Here is a 20961-nt window from a genome sequence, read left to right as displayed (position 1 = left end):
TGAATCACAGCTGAAATGATCAGCTGATTATAACCTGGTTGGTTGGCAGAAAGCATTTGATAATACATTAGTTTGAGTCATTTTTTATTGTCTCATGATAGTAAACATATATAACATATCTTTTGGTTCTTCACTGTTGGTAGCACAAACAGAGACATTTGGAAACGACTTCTTTTCTATTTTATCAACAAAATTATTAAATTAAAAGTGCATAATTAAATAGAATTAACTTATTGGGGTTTTTGGAAGAACTTTCAAACAAATTTTGTCACCATGTTCTGTCATTTTTTAAATATCATGCTCAAAAACAATGAGGCAAACAAACAAACAGCAAAGACCTATGATCTACTGGCTTAAAAAATAAGCTTAAACAACTTTCTTCCAGCCAAAGACAGAGTGACAGACCAGGAAAAACTGTTAGCTGATAACAGACTGTAGCATTGTGCTTCAATAAAGCTAAGGGTCAAAGTAATCAGCAGAGTCAAAGACAAAGTCTTCAAACAGCAGTGGGGGATGCTTTGCACAGAAAAGCTCATGGTTTCTTCCCATTAAAATTAAATGGTTTTTAAATAACGACTAACAAAGAAAAAAAATAAAATAAATTTGTAGCTAATATTTTGTAACTGCCAATGTGAGTGCAACACAGAAGCTCTATAAACCAAATAAACCAGTAAACAAACACAAAAAAGTGCCAGCTACTGAACAGACTTTGTCACTAAAGTAATGTCTTTCTTTGGAACCAAACATAGAAACCAAACTGCAAAGTCCAAAGACTGAAGAGGAAGCAGAATGATACAGAGCACCAGCTGTCTTCCACTGCGTTTGTGATTGTCAGCAGCCCAATCCCCAAAAGAAAATGTTTGCACTGTATGTTTCTGCCAAAGACTCATTTTATTTGCAAATTTCACATGACTTTGTCAACAAGAGGTGGTGGGGATGGTGAATGGCATGTCACCTGGGCGAGACGCCAGCCAAACAGCAGACCAACAAACAACAAAACTGGTTGTCTTTAAAGGGCCAGTGTGTAATATTTGGCATGGTTTATTGTCAATCTGAATCTGAATCTGAATATTCTACCCATTAATATGGTTATACAAGTGTATAATCGCTATAAAATAAAATTCTTTTGATTTTCGTAGCCTTATAATTATGCTTTTATATATATATATATATATATAGCAAGGGCCTTGCTGTAGAGAGGTCGCCATCTTGCGCTGACATATATGTACGGCAGACCGAGCGGACAATCCAGCCAGCCACAGAACGCGTTTCGCGTGTATAAATAAACCAATGAAGACAGCGGAAGGAAGGAAGAAGGAGGAGGAAACAGCAGAGAGTGTTAGTAGTTCATCGATAGAGAGTAGTGAAAAGTTTTTTTAGTTATAAAGTTTGCGAATGGACCACACTTACCACGCAACAGGAGAGAATGAACCCGAACCGTCATCTTCGAGGAAAAGAAGACGCAACTTCACTCCTTGTGATGCACTCTCTGCGGCGCTTTTCCTCCTGATGATATATCTCCCCAACAATGGTAGCAGTAGCACCGAATCCCATTCTGTGCATTCAGCCTCTCTTCTCGCCCGCTCAGCATCAAACACGTGGAGTTCCTCATCTGTATGCTCCGGCTCAAACAGGTATGGCTCTGGGTCTGTGTCCGCTACAAGAAACTCTTCAAAATCGCGTTCAAAGTCGTCCATTGCAGCTGCTATAGTCCGGAGATATTGCTAGGCTAAATAAACAGCTGAGCACTGTTTACCAGCTACGCTGTCAGTCAGTGTGCGGGCTGGAGGTTGGCGGAGCAGAGAGGGGAGGGGGTCCCCACTCAGTATGGTAAACGAGTATGTGTGTATGAAGTGTGTGTTAAGAGTCAGAGTTTGGGACGGAGTCTTTTACCCCCTGGAGTGTTACCAGAGTTTTTGGAGTGCTCAAATAAACTGCCCTTTTTCCCGAACGCTCCTCTGGTCTCCTGCCCAGACTCATTACAGTATCGTAACATGGTTTAGATTTCTAAATAAATATTCACCTCGTCACTAGATAGACCTACTCCTGAAAAACTTGTGCGCAAGGCTTTTTGTCCCTATGAGGCCACCGTCATTTACCCGATGGGAGGGGTGAGCGAGTGAGCCCCGCAATCTAGAATTTGACCACTGATGTCACTGTTTTCAACCCATTTTACACACTGGCCCTTTAAGTAAGAAGTCGCAGCATTTCCAGCAGCTTTTCAGCCAAGAAATGTGGGTGTTTTTTTAACGACTCCTCACTCTGTTTCCAGCGGGGACAGTGCCACTGAAAACGGTTGTTTTTCTACCCAGCTGCAAATCAAATCAAGTAAAGTATAGGTGGTTTATAGAAATTTACGATGCCAACATCTATTCTGGCTGCTGCAACCCAGCTGCCAGAATAGATGTTGGCATCGTAAATTTGGCATCGAGGAATTGTGCAAATTTGTAGGAAAGCCCAATCAGTCTTCTTTCAGCATTGGCAGTATAAAAACAAAATCGGGGAGTGCAGCAAAATGCCGCCTACCTACTTTTGTTTATACAGAATGTGCCTTTTTCGGGGCAATGGGGGGCGTGAGCAAGTAACAATGCTAAACAGTGACGTTAGAGGGAAGCCGTGGCTAGTCAGTCCTTCGGCGATTCTCTCGTAAGTCGGCCCGTTCTTCACCGTCTCTGTCATCTGACGGTTAATGGCCTCTTCGTTTGCGAGGGCAAGGACGGCGCGCAATTCTTTGTCTCCCCAGTTGCTCATCTTTACAGTGTCTTTCAGGTTTGCGTTTCCCTCTTGCTACTAGCTGCTCGCTAATTCCTGCTATCAGCTGTTTCCTGTTTATCCACCGCCAGTGGGTCGCACGTGCAGCGTCATCAACAGCTCCTCCCACAATTCCTCAACAGCCCCTCCCGTAGCGGAAGGCCGCCTCAGTCTGTTTAAACTAAAAGGGCTCTGCCAATATGACTACCCTATGGGGCAGAAAATTGGGCACCTCGGATCAACTCACCAATCCGGCTCTGTGTGTCTAAACGCGAGCAGCTGGCCGGCAAAACGGCCCGACATTTGCGGAAAATCTGGCAGTGTAAAAGGGGCTTGTGTCACCGTCAATCAGCAGCAGGCAGACGGCTAGCAGCCAAGAGAAAGATGTCCAGGATAATGTTATTTACTCAGGAATAAATCAGCAGTGTGGAAATATTTGGGATTTTGGAGAACATAGAGGTCAACAGACAAAGAACATGCCGTAAGTAAAATATGCCATAACAAGATAAAACACAACGTATTTGTCTGGTCAGGCATCTCACTCTGTCAACCTCTCACTGTATCACCAGCTGCTCTGTTTCAACAATGTTCGCTAATAAAGCATGCATGCAGGCTGAAATTCAACGGTGCTGTCCTGTCAAGAGATGCAGTGACCTAAACCAACAGTGGGTTAGAAAAATAAAAACATTACATGTAATTTGTTAAGCTATGAGAAGAGGAAAAAAGCCCCCGAGCTGCTAGCCGAATTCATGGAATATAAACATGCTAAAGCTAATAATGAGTTGCTAGCAAAGAACAACTGTTTTGTCCATGAACGTTGACGTTATTATCGAGCTGAGTTTGATACTGTTGTATAATGATCTTGTCAATCCATTTTTGATGGCTGTTGGGAGAAGTTTGCCTTCAGGGCTTTAACCCAGACAGACCTGAAATTTTATGAAAAAGATGATGGTTTGGATTCAAATGAAAAGATTTCTTCCAGAGAAGGATTTCAGGCAGAAAGCCTTGAGGGTTAACTTGTCCAATGTGCTGTTTCTGTGTTAGCGAAATCAGTTTAAAGTAAACTTCATTAAACTTGTTAATCATGTGTTGTTTTTGTCTTTTATGGCTAAAAGCAAAAAAGAAAGGGTTGGCAGCTTGTTCTGGAACCAACTATGTTATATGGGCTGATAATATCATCTCATGTGAATCACAGGCCCCTAAATTGCATTGAATCGACATTGAATTGCAGCAGTCTTTGTAACATCCTCAAATATCCTATCCTTGTCCAAAGAATTGATATAATGTATTATTTATATTTATATTTATATTTATTAATGTATTATCATATTGTGATGAAACTGGTGAATTAAACCCCCAACAGTAGTGGCAGTGACATGATTTAAAAAAAAAAAAAAAGTCCTTCAAGTGTGTTTCAAGTGTGTCATTAAACCAGGCTGTATAACAGCCTGCAAAAATAGCATACAATATATTATCAGTGACAAGAAGTTGAAACAGACATCTGACTTGCAGTAACCTATCTCTCCTGTGTGAACTTTCCTGTCTGTCTCGAGGTCATGAATAAATGTAGTGAGAATTATTCCACCAAAGGGACAGTCCACCCCAGAATCATGAATACACATCCTTCCTCTTACCTACAGTGCTATTTATCTGTCTAGATTGTTTTGGTGTGAGTGTACAAGTGTTGGACATATCAGCCATAGAGATGTCTGCCTTCTCTCCAAGATAATGGACCTAGATAATACTCAGCTTGTGGTGCTCAAAGTGCCCAAAAAAATCACTTGAAAAACTCAATAGTGCCGACAATGTCTCCTTCCAGAAATAATGATCTGGGTACTCAAGATAATCCACAGACTTTGTTGTGAGCAGTTTCATCTAGGAGCTATTTTCTTTCTACCAAACTACACCCACCAACTGTATCATTGCACAGAAGGAAGTGTGCATCTACTGCTAGCTCACCTGGCACCACTGAGCTAGCTAATGCTACAGCTCAGCAGAGGAGGACGCTGTTAATGTGTACATCAGGAACCTCTCCATGATAAGATGTATGCTTCCTTCTGTCTGATGTTATTGTTGGTGGGTGTAGTTAAGCAGAAAGAAAATAGTTTCCACATGAAACTGTTCACAACAAGGTCTGTGGATTATGTTGGAAAGAGACATTGCTGTTGAGTTTTTCAAATGTATGTAGTGCCATCTAGTTCCATTATACTGGAGAGAAGACAGACATCTCTATGGCCGATATCTCCAACACTTGGCAACTCAAACCTAAACAGACTGATTAATAGCACTACAGGTAAGACAAATATGTTTTTTTTTTTTTATTTTGGGTTGAACTGTCCCTTTATCACCCTCATCCTCTCACATAATTATAGTAGGCTACGTACCAGCTGTGTTTCTCTGACCTGAGCTGTGATCGGACTTGCTAATCAACACACATCCAAGATGGGTTGAGCCCAACAAATCAATAATCCATTCCCACATATTGAGCTCGCACCACTGGCCACAGCAACTGACATTTTTCTTTTTGGCATATGCATTGATTTCACATGGTAAGATAATGATTTCATTCTTTGGAGGACTTGTCCAGACATTATTATTGTGGTAGAGGTCAGGCCGATCATTGCAGGAGGCAGTAGTGTGCTGGAGTGAAGGGGAGGGCCGGCATTCATCTGGAGAAGCTCGTTCAAGCCTCCGTGAAGGCAAGTGTCCTTCAGTAAATTATTGGGCGTATAATGGCTATTGTGCTAATTTTTCTTTTTCATCTGTCATCACATATGAAAAAAGGCTGCTATTGTTTGTTAAATCTCTTGACATGACTGCAACAAGTCCTCTAAACTACATTAAATTTGTTGAACAAAATAATACCACTCTGTAGAGCCTGTCTGACTTAAATTCAGCGATAGTGTTTTTTAAATTGATTTACTTGATACCAGATCACTGAAGGCGCATCTGTAAACTGTGAGACAGCAGATTGCATCCCGTCTCCTACCACCAGGGGCGCCGCCAGGGATTTTGGGCCCCATGAAAAGAATTTTTACTGAGCTCTATACACAGCTGGCCGGGAGGCTGCCGAAAATTTTTGATGCTATTTTACATAAAACTATGCATTTTGATGGTATTTTTGACTATCATTCCCACATTTGTGAAAAAAGAACAATCTCTTCCTCCACTTCCACATTCCTCCCTGACAAACTTGAAGAGGATCCTGGACCTGGCTCTGTAGAGTGTACGTTATAGAGCTGACCCAAAAAATTTGATGGCACGGGATTTGATTGTGAAAAAAAAAAAAAATCGAATATTCAGCCTTTTTTTTCTCCCATTTTTTGGGGGGAGCTTGAATGCAACACCATCTCCGAAAAGGAAATAGAAAGCCCAATGAACAATGAATGGAGACCTATTATCCTGCTTGAACACAGACAACTAAATTCTTTCAACAATGTGACTCAAAATAATGATAAAACAGATTTTATTGATGTAAAATAATATGCTGATGGTGACATTTTCCACCGGTCCGCTGCACTCTGAGTCTGATGTCAGTGACACATGCTGCTCTGAGTCGCGCATTTGTCTGATTGCGCTGCAGTGCGCGCAGAAGGTTTTAATTTTTAGTTTTAAATCAAAAGTTAAACACTACTTATCAGCAACCAGAAGTGTTTTTTCGTTTGTGAATATTTTTATCTAACTACCTTTTTGCCATAATTTGTAAGTTATTAGTTAGTTTAACCTCAGCGAAAAAAAAAAAAAAAGAAAAAAAAAGTTGTTTGCTTGCTCATCCCTAACTAAAATGATCACCTTCTTCTGAATATTAACTTTGTCAAAGTTAATATTCCATAACTTTCCACCACATGAACCACTAACAAACCCACCTTGCTTTTTGAAATACTGGGTGACATACTGTCGATCCTTTGCTTCTTTCTTCTCTCTTAGCATCCTTTCTTTCTGTTTTTGGCTACCTGATTTTTGAGGCATATTGCCATCTCCGCCTCCTTACCCGCTGTCTGTGACAAATTAGGCGCACTGCATCTGATCCAATCGGACTGAACCATTTTATGTAAATAGAGAGGGAGAACGTTAATATTTCCAAAACAAATAAAGTTATTGTTACCAGTACATTGTAAATAAAATATATTTGTGATCATAAGTTAATTAATAACTTAGTGTCATATTATTTTTTGTCAGTATTATAATTTTATTAGGGGCCTCTCTGGGCCCCTCTTAATCATGGGCCCCTAGAATCATCCCCCCCCCCCCTTTTCGGCGCCCAAGCCTACCACTGCTCAAATTTTGCTTCTTTTAACCATGACAATAATATTTCCCTGACCTTAAAATCACCCTACACTCAAAACTGTGTTCTGCATATTGATCCTTCACGTGGATCTTTGGCCTTTACTATGCAGAATGATGTGTGTGCAGAGTCTGATAAAAGAAGACTGTTTGCACATTCATCTGGTCACATTTAATGTGTGTATGTACAAGGATGTGTTCATGGAAGCCAATCATGGTCCATTAAGCAACTCAAGACTCAAAAAACAGCATGCACCTCCAAAAATGATAAATACTGGGTGCTGGACAGATGCACAAATACAAAAATACAAAAATAGCTCCGCACACCAGAAACTGCCAGAGACAGAGTTTCATGATGAAATAAACACACAACATTATTATTTAAAGCAAAATATATTCACACCTTCGAACATGTCTGAAGGGGAGATAGCTAGCTAGTTTTAGTTGCCTAACAGGGCTCAACACTAACTTTAAAAGTGGTTGCCAGGCCAGAAACCAGGCATCAGCTTCTGGTTGCCAGAAGTAAAACTATGGTTGAAAATATTAGTTGCCATCAGCTTAATAATGATAGTGTGTCATAAAAGACTGTTTAAAAGCTTTACTACAGTAACCCAACAAAATTCTTTGTAGTTTGCATTTTATCTGATACTTCACAGAAGTGGAATCTAAAGTGTTTTCAGTGAACGTGTCCACCCTCAACCTGAAATACCTGGTACAGAATACCAGATGCCTGTACAGGTTATTGGGGTATCACAGTATTAAGGTACACCAGGATATTTAGAAATCCAGACGGTATGATTTTCAATACAGTCAAGAAGAAAGACCCTTCCTTTCCTTTTTTTTTTTTTTAAGACTATTTTTTGGGCTTTTTTGCCTTTAATGGACAGGACAGTGTGAAATGCGGAGAGAGAGAGAGTGGGGGGACGACATGCAGCAAAGGGTTGCAAACTGGAGTCGAACTTGCGACCGCTGCAGCGAGGCATCACCTCCATGGGGCGCCGGTACTATCCACTAAGATACTGACACTCCAACCCTCCTCTTTCTAATGAACTCGTGGAGAGGCTGTCTTGAGGACAAATTGTATGTAGTACACATCACGTGCCAGACCAGAGGTCAGTCGCTACCAGGGGAACAGGCAGCTGAGCTGAGAAACATGGCGACTGTCAGTGGTAGGGATAACGTTACAGGACTGTAAACATCCAGCAGGCAATGGCACAGACCACTGGAAAAAACACTGCATATTTTCACATTTAAAAGCTCTGTGAATTAAGGGTTTATTTTGACCAAACCCGTGTTCACAGCTCCACCTTTTAGTTCCAGATCTGTGTGCTAGGTACCCCGATAGAGGGGTGACCAAAAATGGGGACGGTATAGAGCGGTTCCATTGGTACCATCCACAACCTTTCACTGTGGAAACGGAATAATGCGTACTGAACTGAACTGTACCGTACAGGGGTCCAGGGTGTACTCTTGCTAAATGTCAGCTGGAATAGGCTCCAGCCCACCCAAGACGCCCCTCCAACAGTCTTCCTGGAGAACGTGATCCATGATGCCGTCACCAACTACACCATGACTACAGCTTTGATGGATTAAGTAAATAAAATCCTAAAATCTGATCTGCATAATATAAGTTTATGTTTAACTTGTCTTTCAACATAACTCATGGTCATACAATATTAGGCTATTTAATATGCTATTAATACTTTTATTTATTTACTTGGCATATTTCCCCATCAGACATTTTGGCCGTTGATATTTCCACGGGAAACTGGTAAAAAGCTGGCTAATGTAAACTGAATCAAACATTTTAACATAAAACTGGCAGATCAGAAAATGGTCAAAAGAACTGTTCTTGTTCTGCCTGTTGTCAGTTTGTTTTATGAAGCACTACCAAATTACCTGTTTTGTTGTTTGTACAGTGTGAGGACTTGCTGGTCCATTTTGAAGCATCTCAGTGCAATTAAAACAATTTTAGACTCAGTAAAAGCAATCTTCATCTGAATGACAGAACTGCTTCCTGCACTTCTACTAAAAGAAACATTTTGATTAAGCGTTTCAACACCAAAGCTTCACTTCACCTTCAAATAAAAAGGGCAAACAGCAGCTGTGATGTCAAAGATGATGTAAATATTTTCACAGAATTCCATGCATCACCCAACAAATCATTTCCACTGAAAGCAAAATGCAAGCCAAATGGAGAGTAAGAATTTTAAGAGGTTCAATTTATAACCAGGTCACCCTGTCTGACTCTGACCAGCACTTGCTGTTCGCCGTGCAACACAACTACAGTGACACCATTTTTATTGATTGTAAGGGGAAGGCGTTCATTTACATCAGTGTATTGGTTTCCTTTCAAAACAGGGGGCAATGATCCTTGCTCTGAGGGGTCAATTTAATTTCACACAAGGCCACCAAAGTAAAGCAGCCCAATTACATGTACACAGCCTTAAACTGTGCGTGAAGGCTACAAATGTCATTTGATTTTCTAATGACATAAATCTTAAGGTCAGTTTCTGTAAGGACACGCTTTGCTTGAGAACACTGCTGAAGGAGCTGCTTTACTGCATCTGCACAAACTCATGACTATTTTTAGGCTCTGATGTGTAATACGTATAATTTTGTGACTTCAACAAGTGTACCTTTTGAACACTTATTTTCTCCCTGTGCTGTGTAGGTTTTTTTGGATTGCCTTTTATACATTCACTCACTATAAATGTCACTTATTTCCACAGATGCATGATTAAGGAAATTAAAGTTTGTGATAAATGTGGACGAGCAATGCTCCGAAGCAGTGCCAAGTCTCCCAGAGTTTTGTGGAATGAGCCCATTGTGTCAGAATGTAAATGTACAAAAACAAAGCTATTACTAGTGAGGTAATGTGGTGGAAAGTCAGAGGATGGCGGTGGCCAGGCTGGAAAATTGTCCAATTAGGTTTTTGTTTGATAAAATATTTTTTTTACATGACTAACTTCAATCCAAGCACAAGTTTCACAACCCTGACCAAATTTATTTAAACTTAATTATCAAACAGCAATGAAGGAGCAGCTACAATGAAATATCTGGTTTGTGCTTTGTGTCTTTTTCATCTGCATTTCAGAGTCTGAGCTCTTTTATCAATTTTGTGGGACTGTTTCTGCCAAACCGCAGGCAACAAAGTGAGACACAGCTCAGATGATTTCTGATTGCACCCCGATTAAAGTTGCCATCCTGATGCAGCTCCTCTGGCACTGTTGCTCATTAGAACCTTAATTTACTTTGTGCAGATTCACATTCATTATGAAGAGAGCAAAGTCTAATTCGAGCCACAGAAAGCCACAATATCTCTCAGGATTTCATGGGGGGAGATATAAAATGTAGTGAGAAAACAAGGTTGCGTGCAGGAGCAAGGTTGTACTTTGTATCGTCAGAATAAACCAGAAGAGATGACGTGTGTGGAGATAAAAAAGAGGTGTGAGGATACAAACATGCAAACTAAGAAAGACAGCTGTTTAATTAAACAAATACTTTTCCTCTCATTTTTAATTTAAAACCAGAATTACCGCCTTATGGTTGTACGCCTCCACCAACCAGTCAAGTTGCAGTTTAAATTTACGTCTGTCCAGACTCACATGTAGCCATGACAGTGGAAAATGCTTTTAATGTGGATGTTACTGCTAAGAAGCTACATGCTCTAAAACGTGGATGGTTCACATCTTCAACCTGGCAGCACAGGAGATCTATACCAGAAGTGGCCGAACTTTTTTTGATTATAGGCCATACACAAAAAAATATACGGAGTCACTGGCCAAAAAAATAGTAAATGCTTAGTTTTTAACCAGTCACAAAAAATTTGGGTTTCTCAACCAGATCCCCCATTTGCCATAGAAAATTCATTTTTTAATCAAAATTACGACGCAACACTACTAAACAGTTTACATCTGACATTACAGTAGTTTATTAGTGTGCCCACATATAACAAAAAGTTTCTTTTTATATTCTCAGGTGTGTTTACTGAGGTAAATATTTATTTATCAACTTGTAATCAATCAGTGTAGGTGAAGAAGTGACATCTACATACAGTACATACTAGGGCTGTGCCATATCGTCTCTTTCGCGATAATGACAGTGTAATTTTTAATATCATATGAAAAATTCATATCGTGATACTCGCGATATTTCGACTTGTATAATACTGTTACCCTCGGCAACAATAACCATGGCCACAAGTGAAATTATTACCGACTCCGTGGTGGTTTCAAAAAGAGGAGCAGCTTCGGCAGTGTTAAATAAAGTGTGCTGTCGTTAGACCTTGGTGTCCTTAGGGGTGGGGGAAGAAATCGATACAGCTTAGTATCGCAATATTTTTGTATGACAACATTGTATCATCACACAGTGCCAAATAATGATTTTTTTTATTGTATAAATCATTAGTTACAAATACAAATTAATCTTTAGGTAGCCTACTAGAATTAATATAAGCAGTTGCTTTTTTAGTCCACTAGATACATTTTGCTGCTGCTGCTGCAAAAAGGCTGAAGTGAGATGAACAGACTGAAAACTTAATCTTATTCGGTAAAACAGATATTGACAAAGTTTTCCTCTACGAACATCATTTACAGTTGAAAAAAGATAATAGATCGCAATATATTTTATTACAATACTCTGCATATTGCAACATATTTAAAATCAAAATAATATTGTATTGTATTGTATTAAGTATCAGGATAATATCTTATGGTGGATTCTCTGGTGATTCCCACCCCTAGGTGTTCTTAATGTTATGTTATGAACAGCCCCGGACTTCTCAGACTCTTTTAGCGACTTACCGCTCAGATGGAACTCATTCAGCGGCTCCCTCGGCAGCAGCACAGCGTATTTCCCTCTCCTCTCTTGCCAGAGACAGAATCTGAATCTCACTCTGTGTTACTGTTGTTGTTTAAAATCTAAAGACATGGGAGATCATCCTTGTTCAGTTTAAACTGAATATCTGGAGGCAAACTGTTAGGTTAACTTGTAAAACTGTATTACTTATTTTGTTGCAATTCCAGTTTCTTAATAGTAATTTATTTTTATCTAATTTGTCAAATCGTCATGAATATCGTTATCGCAAAAACACCCAGAAATATGGTGATATTATTTTAGGGCCCTATTGCCCACCCCTCGTACACACAGTACAATTTATTAGAAATATGTTTAAGCCATATTCAAGTTTATTTTTAAATGTTTACAACAGGCAGTGAGTCACAGTTTGGCCACCAATGATCCATACAATCAGCACAGTTTCAAGATTAGTGTCACCAATTCTGACCAAATGTCTCCTCCTCTGTTCCTGAGTCACAGAGTTGAATTATGACAACAAAAGTGTTTTTGGAGGTGGAGGTTTGTGCCAAATTTTAGGAATGTCCCTCAACACCTACTTGAGATATCATGTTCACAAGACTGTGACATATGTACGTAAGTATGGATGGACAGACAACAGGGGTGGGAATAGCAAGACTACCCGTGATACCATATTATCACGATACTTAGGTTGTGATATAATATTATTTCAATATGCTGAGTATTGCAATAAAATATATTGCGATTTATTAACTTTTTGCCAACTGCAAATTATTTCCCCAAAGGAAAACTTTGTTGGTTTAGCGTTAGCTTGGCTGTCAGCAGCTGACGCTATCTCTCGATGGTGGAGTCAGCGAGGTGAGCCCTCGTGTATTCCTACAGTATTCTCATATGACACTGCGTGACTCATGTGTCATATCCAAGTCCTCATTTCCTTCCGTGTTAAGAAATCCGAAATAAGTCCAGACATTTGATTTAAACGCTGACGGTGCAATTCTAATTTCTTTCTCCAGTGCCTCCATCTTTGTTTTGATCAACTTCTTGCCGAATGCTGCCGAGTGAGACCTCTGCTGACCTAACCCCGAGAAAAAAAAGCATCATCTAGTGGACCAAAAAAGCAAATGATTTTATTGTTCTAGTGCCAGAAGTTGTATTAAGATGTGTATTTGCAAAAATAAATAATGTATATGACGAAAGAGCTATACTCTGCGTCCGTGTATTGATACAATATCGCCACGCAAAATATTTACATACTACGCTGTATCGCGATATTTTATGCCTGTCGCTGATGCAGAGGCATAAAAATTTCTCTAAGTGATAAATCTCTCAGTCTGTATTTCATTTTTCGAGCATTACTGCAGCATTTTAACTCTAAATGTTACATGGGGAATATACTACTTGTGTTTTAATAAGTCATTTTGCGGTTTAAATTTTGACTTTGCCTTCAAAGAAAGAGCTGATTCAAGGGTCAGTTTACCATCTTCACTTCATCTGCCCCCACGGCTGCCTCAGGCTGTGCCTCTGGGCCGTCATTTTTTATTCTGGCCCACAAATTTAAAAATGCATGAGATAAAATGCATAATGAAACATGTGTGATCATTGCTGGGAAAATGTTTTACCAAAACAGATAGGTCTGCAAAGGAAAAAAGAATGGGTATGTACACTGAAATTTAAAACAAAAGAATGCTGTGCACACTGGCCTTAATTTAAAAGATTACACTTGTATTTTTGCCGCTGGAATTTTAAAGGGATAGTGCACCCAAAAATGAAAATTCAGCCATTATCTACTCACCCATATGACGAGGGAGGCTAAAAACAGAGTTTAAATGACGTTTTTCCAAACAACTTTTTATGTTGGGACTTCAGGACACTTGGATCACTACGGACGAGCAGTATGGAGATACTTTATGGTTTCAATTATGTGTTTTTTGGACGTTTAAATCTGGGGCACCCAGCCTGCATTAGGTGGAGTTGTGTTGCTTCCTCCTCTCCCCTTGGATCTCTGGCTGAATTTTCATTTTTGGGTGCACTATCCCTTGAAGTTGATGTAATGTGCTTGTCATGATCCTGGGTTTTGGTTTCATATTCTGTTATCTTGTGCACTCTGTTTTGGAGTATTCTGTTTGTGTTCCTTGTTTCATGTTGTTCAACTCATATTTAATCTGCTTCCTGATTTATTTTGTAGATTCTCTCCTCGTGTCGTGTCTGGTTTTACTTCCTGTCGTGTGTTTTCCCGCCTGTTTTCTGTCACACCTGTCTCGTTAGTCCTCGCCTGTTCCCTGAGTCCTCCCTTCACACCTGTTTTGTATTATTTTTGTCTGCTCCACCCTTGTTGTCAACCAATCCGTGTTTCACTCCTCTTGCTCGTGTCTTCCTTCTCTAGCTGTGTCTCGTCCTGAGGGGTATTCCAGAAAGTGGGTTTAGTGAAAACTCTGAGTAAGTTAACCCTGAGATGAGGGAAACTCTGGGTTTTCAGTTCCAGAAAGAGAGGTAACTGAAACTCTGAGTCAATCACCATGGCAACTGAGTCTGTGATCCTAACCTGCTCTCTGACAGGTTTTCTTCAATAAACCCTGAGTTTTTCTCTGTCTCCTCCCTGTTACACGCTGTTTCATTTCCTCATTCATTCAGTCCGTGTCAAAGCTTGTATCGAACCGCATTAATTAGCGGATATTTACCGTCTGTCACAGTCTAAATCCTGCTGGATATTAGTTTGTTACTCAGGACTGTCTTAAGTTACTGAATTTATGCACATCAATCATTTCTTTGGACATCGGTTTTTGTCTTTACATTCAAATACTTCACAGCAAGAATTCACCCTCAGCTCAGAATCAAACCTCTGTCCTTTTTATATTTATTATTTTTTATAACACACACAAGGATCAGACTGTCAGTCTGTTAGAGCAGCTCCCAAATGTTTATTGCACATAATGTGTAGGTCTAATTATTTAAATTTTAAAAATCAGTATGAAGCTTTAGACACGTAGTATAAATGACTCATGATCTCTATCACTGATGTCATTGGTCGCACTGATGGAACATAATTCCTATAGCCTAATATTGGGGATTATATGTTAATATTTCTGAGTGAGCAATGGTGCAGCATTTCAGTGTCTTTAAATTTACTACATTTGTAGCTGAAATAAAGTCACTGAAATCTGTTGAGTCAAGATACAAATAGATGTGCAACATTTTAAAATATACTGTATTTTAACCTCAACGTCTTTTCAAGTGCAAATCACCAAACATATTATTACTGGGTCACACTGTGAGTTTACAGTCATGTCTTTATGTCTTTGATCTATAGCCTAGCCTATATGTTTTAAATCTTCCTATTTTTCAGTTGCTGCCTCCTGTGTTTTTCCCCATCAGATTAAATCTGAACAAATATATTAATATAATGTAATGTATCTACAGCCTGATACACAGCCACTTTATCTTCATTAAAAGAAGAGCGTGAGTCAGAGCGAGGAAAGTGTAAATAAGTTAACCATAAAGTTAATAAAAAAGTTTTATTCAGTGTTATCCGTTTATTCATCATTTATCAGACTTACATTTCCTTAAAGATAAACGTGCACCATCTGCTACACATGCATTAATATCTCTACATCCACTGGATTAAAATGGAGGCGCTGTCTTTTATTTACCTGTTGCCATGGTGAATCATGGAGTCGGAGCTCAATTGATGATGGCTTTTTATTGTCGGCTTAACTCAGAGTGAACATACTCAGAGTTGACTGAACTAAGTCAGATCAGCTGTTCTGGAACCGGTAACTCAGAGTTTCCCATCTCAGGGTAAATCAACTCAGAGTTCAGGGTTAGACTCAGAGTTTGTTGAACCTCCTACCTGGAATACCCCTCTGGTGATTAGTTTTCTATGTATATATACCTGTGTGTTTCCCTTTGTCCTTTGTCAGTTCATCTGTGTTGATCGTGTTTTTTTCATCGTGGGTCAGTCAGTCTGCGTACCTTCTGTTCGTCCTGTGTTCATCCTGCATCCATTCCTGTTCATCGTGTTTTTTCCCTGTTGGTTTTTGTTCTGCTTTAATTTGGATTTTGAGTTGCCTTCCTTTTTTGGATGTCCTGGACCAGCTACATTAAAGCTCGCCTTTTGTCAAAAACTTCCACCTGTCTGGTGACCTGCATTTTGGGTCCTTCTCTGAACTAACACGTAACAGTGCTATGTTTTTTTAATGTCAAAAAGTAGTAATCTCTTGTCGTCTCATTTTGAGTAATTCCATTAGTTTCCTGTCACATTTTTATTTTACTATGAGGTGACCTCTCACTCTTTCAATCCACTGTTGTCTGATACCCTTTGTGTCCTAAATCTCACTCTAATAACATCCACCAGCCTTCATCCCTCTGTCTTTTCCTCTTATCTCCTTCTCAGCCCTGTCTAATCTCCTGTTTCTCCTCCTCTGGAGCTCCTCCCCGGAGACACTTGACAGGTCTATTACATCCTTGGCCTCGTATGACCCCTAAACACCACTGCAAAAGGAAAAAAAAAGGAACAACACAAGACTCCTTCAAATTTTGCCCCAGCTCCTCTACGGCTATGAGCTGGCCTGCGATAAATCTTTCATTTCTTTCACTGAGAAGCAGGAACGAGTCGATGCCACTGGGAACGGTGTGGATGTTCAGCTGCAGTATAATCAGCTCTCTGCTGAGTTTGGGGCAGAATTTATTCACTGTTGTCTCGCACTCCTCAACCTCCATTTCTGCTCTCAATCACTCCCTGAACTCCTCATTTTCCCCTTTTCGCCAGTTTTTAATAAGCAGCCAGTGAATTTTGGAAAAGGAACATAAACGCAAGGCCGTATTTTTAGTTATACAACACAGGAAATTCCACAAGTGATCACAAGTTTTTGTCCCACCAGACGAGAATGCACCTGTTTCGTTGAGAAATCAATCAAGCAATGAAAGAAAAGCGACATGGCTGATCATTTTTCTCTTGTAAGAGCAAGACAGGAATTTGGATTACGAGCAGCTATTCAGAACTGCAGCTGCTTCATTATGTGCTTCTTCTCTCTGTGCTGCTCTTAAACTGCACATCCCCCATGTGGTAATATACACTTAATCATCAGCCCGCGCAGACATGGCACCACTTACCAATGGTGCGACTTGTGACACCTCGTAATGCACCTACACAACTTGATTTCCTGTCTCATGGTGAGTGAGAAGTGGAAGACAGAAAGCAAACCCTCACATCACATCATTAGTCACAAGGTATCAATAACAGTGAAAACCCAGCGAAGGTGTGCTTCATCTACCCATGTGAGGTGAGATATGGTAGACAGACAATAATCAATAAAAGATTAGCTCCATCCAGACCTCTCCTGCCATTTGTAAGCTGCCAAAGAAATGATCAAAGAGATGAAAGTGGGCACAGAGGAACGCGGAGAGGGATCCAGGATCTGCTCTGTGAAAACATAAACGTTTTCTCCTCTTATAACAGCAGAATCTCTTCATGATCGACTGATTAACAGAACGCAGGAACATGATGAGACCCCTCCACCCGGGGGCGATGCTCCGAACCAACCACAAGCATCTTTTATTCAAGATGCGATTTTTGCATCCACTCCATCTTTTATTTAAAATGAGGGACTGCAGCTTTGGAAGCCAGCTCTGAGTGATGTGCGCCTTGAAATTAATCCACCACACGAAATAAACTAACAATCACACCTCCGCCGACTGTTGAGGGAGAAGCTCATCAGTGTGGTGTGTGTGTGTGTGTGTGTGTGTGTGTGTGTGTGTGTGTGTTAACAAAAACACAACAGCAAAGGAGACTTCGAGCAGATTCAAAACGAGTATCTCAAGACAGAATTTGTCACAGATGGTAGAAATATTTACAACGTCAGTGTAATTAGTGTTGGCTGCTTCCTCTTAAGACACTTAACCACATGTCTTACAGCAGAATAAGCTCATTTTGCCCTTTTACAGCTCACATCTCCATCTATGCAGGGAGTTTTGTTATGTCTCCTCTCACTGAGCTTCATTATCTTGAGTCAATGCCTCCAAAACAAACATAATGACACTTTGCATCCACCAGAGGGTCTCACAAATGACAACTTCATATAAAAGTATCATAATGTCTGCTTCTTTCACCCAGATGGAGGAAAGATTTTATTTCACCAGGGCATCATTTATGTTGGAGCCTCAGCGGACAACTACTTAATGCATCCCCAAAATAAAAACACAATATGAAAAACCATTCAAGGAGTAATGAGCATCCGCAGTGGAGCATAATCAGATCAAGGTGAGTACTAAAATTCAAACTTTCCAGTAATCTAAAGGACAAAGGGGAGCTCATTTACCTATAGGGTTAGTTTCATGGGTCTGATAACAAACTTTATGACCGTTTGGAGTGACATATACACATGCCCAGCTGTAAAATAATACGCAGTACTCAATTTTACAAACACTTTCTTTCCCTGGGCCATTAGAACTCTAACCCTATACTGCACATACTGTCCTAATTATCATTTCCAGTCTGTTAAGTGCAATATCAATATCTGCTTCTTGTTGCACTGTGTACAGTTGCAGCTTTTACATTTTATTGTGCTGGTACAATGACAATAAAGGATTTCTATTGTATTTTATACTGTATAAATGTGTTTATTTAAGTTTATGGTCCATGTTAATGTTTACATTGTTCTTTTAACAGTTTTATTTTGGAAGATAGGGATGTTTTTTATATATATGGCTATTTATTTTTCATGTTTTGGCAATCTTATAACTATGTATAATATTTCATTTACATCTTTCATACACTGTATATTGTATATTTTTCCTGCTCCCTAGCCCACTATATGTCAGTGACATCTTCTATAAGCTGTAAATTGTGTATATTCACCTCCATACGACCTGTTTTTGATCTAAAATATGTCATTGTACTCCCAAAAATCGTATGACGAGAAAGCCATTAGTTACCAGTTTTTGTTTTCCTCCTGCAGAAACTTGCCAGTCCCTCCACAGAAGCACACCACCAGGGAAAAAAGTGCAATCCCCTCATTAAAGCGTTTATAAGTCACAGCAGCAAGTTCCCCACAGAGAGAATAAATAAGATTAGAGTTTAATGTGAATCGACACACAGCAATAAAACCCGGAGGTTTTTCTGTAACCTCTCTTAAAGCAGATAAATCACTTACCCTGTGCCGGCAGAGCTGCTCACACTCAGGTCCTCTCAGGAACAACACCGGGCGGTAAATTGGCTGTCAGGCTGCAGCATCCCCCCAACTGTTTACGGCCGAACCTCCCACCTTGACCTCGGTCAGTCAGCCGGTGCGCGGTCCACACACACACACACACACACACACAGCGGTTAAGCCCCCGCTCCTCAGTCATATAGTTCCCTCCGCGGTCGTGTCGGTGGAGCCGGGGGTCAGCGCGGCGGGACGCAACAGAGCTGCGGCGGAGGAAGAGGTGGAGGAGGTAGATAGATGGAGAGGAAATGAGAACGAGGAGGTTTCATGCAGAGTTTCAGTTGTTTACAGTAAAAGGAAAAAAAAATCATGAGGGCAGAGCTGCTGTCAAGGCGCTGGAAATGCTGTCATGCTATTGGCTGAGATGGAGCCACAGTTTGTGCGTAAAAGGAACGGGTCTAAGAAATACGGGAGACCAGGGACGGTTGTAACACGTTTTGGATTTCTCTCAGTTACTGGGAAACTAAACTAAGCACAAAAAGTAAGGACATTGGAGCTTGGTAGATTATTTCTTTGTTATAAAAATGCTTGTTGGCAATAAATCTTACACCGTTGGAAAGCCTGTTTATTTCCCCTTTAAATGGTGCCACATTTGTAAGGAACATGCATTTGTGGGATGAGCAGCAGAGCTGAGTATGTGGGTCGCACCCATGAAAAATGTGCCAAATCTTCTCTGCCGATGCCAAACAGCTAAGATTTATTGCCAAGAAGCATTGTTGCAACAAAGAAATAATCTACCAAACACAAATTTCCTGACTTTTTGTGCTTGGTTTATTTAGACTTCGCTAACCAAATTTTTTACAAAGTAAACGTAGCCTACATGTGTCGGCTATTTAACCATACCATTTAAACATGACTACATTAGTGCTGCGCAATATGAAGATATTATATCGTTATAGAGATAAGAGACTATATATCGTCTTAGATTAGATATCCTTGTATTGTGATATGGCATAAATGGTGTTTTTCCCTGGTTTTAAAGGCTGCATAACAGTTAAAGGATGGAAATGTATTGAAGGAGAAGTCCGGTATTTTGCACTTTGAGCCCCATTTCTGGGTTGTTTATGATGAAACAGAGTGGCTAAGACCAAAATAGTGACGATTGCTCATTTTCGGAGAATTTGGCTTTCCCCTGCCTGGCTTAACACTGCTGCCTATGGCCGTGTGTGAACCTGTCTTAAACCCACCCTAAACGTTCGTTTTCAAAGCCATGAAACTCACAGAGTGGTCAGTTGTGTTCCTTGATGTTCTGACATAAAAATCGTGGCAAACACAGCTGTCCTCAGTCGCCCCTACACTTGTTTGCTGTTTGGCAGGAAGCAGGAGGTCAATAACAGTCTCATACTTGTCTGCATCAGGCAAACAACTAGTTAGCTTAGCTTAACACAAATACTGGAAACAGGGAGAAACAGCTTGCCTGGTGAGCAGTTAGAGACTGTTCATTACTTATGAAGGTGGATGGGGGTGGTACAAAATAGGGGCGGCATGTCGATTAATGTTTTTTAGTACCAGGGTTTTGTTTTGTTTTTTTAGTCTTAGGGGAGGAGCATAAAAAGTTAAATGGTTGTATTTTGTATTTATTTTACCAGTAATTCTTAATGAAATCATGCCCAGGCAGGTTTGGAAGGCATTATATATTTATCATGGCCAAAAAGGATCATTGGATTTTGAAATTTCCAACGGTCCTTGGACACATCATGTGCAACAAACTCTTCCATCAAAAAAAAAAACTTCAAATCTGATCTTAAAATAGTGATATGTCATCAAAATCACTTTATTCTTTGTCTAATTTAAAATGAATAACCAAATTATTTGCACTAACTAACCACCATGCACGGCAAGAGTGAAAAACCCCAGGCTTTCGTCTTCAACTTTTAACTTTCAAACATTAAAGGGTAAGCTTTAA

At 40.0% G+C, this 20961-nt stretch overlaps 1 protein-coding gene across 1 annotated transcript in view; it reads right to left on the bottom strand.

The window, feature by feature from the left end:
- drd2l (dopamine receptor D2 like) overlaps positions 1 to 20344 on the bottom strand; it is a 47459-nt gene extending 27115 nt beyond the window's left edge. Inside the window, exons 1-2 of the mRNA XM_049583961.1 lie at positions 20277 to 20344; positions 19002 to 19258 (exon numbers count right to left, since the gene is read on the bottom strand). The gene's annotated coding sequence lies outside the window, so the exon portion shown is untranslated. The remainder of the gene's footprint in view (positions 1 to 19001; positions 19259 to 20276) is intronic.
- Between the last annotated feature and the right edge of the window lie 617 nt (positions 20345 to 20961).

This window comes from Epinephelus fuscoguttatus, linkage group LG8 (genome assembly GCF_011397635.1).
Source record: "Epinephelus fuscoguttatus linkage group LG8, E.fuscoguttatus.final_Chr_v1".
NCBI lineage: Eukaryota > Metazoa > Chordata > Actinopteri > Perciformes > Serranidae > Epinephelus > Epinephelus fuscoguttatus.
Note: the sequence above shows the minus strand (reverse complement) of the source record. Positions and strands in the feature narration are given on the sequence as shown.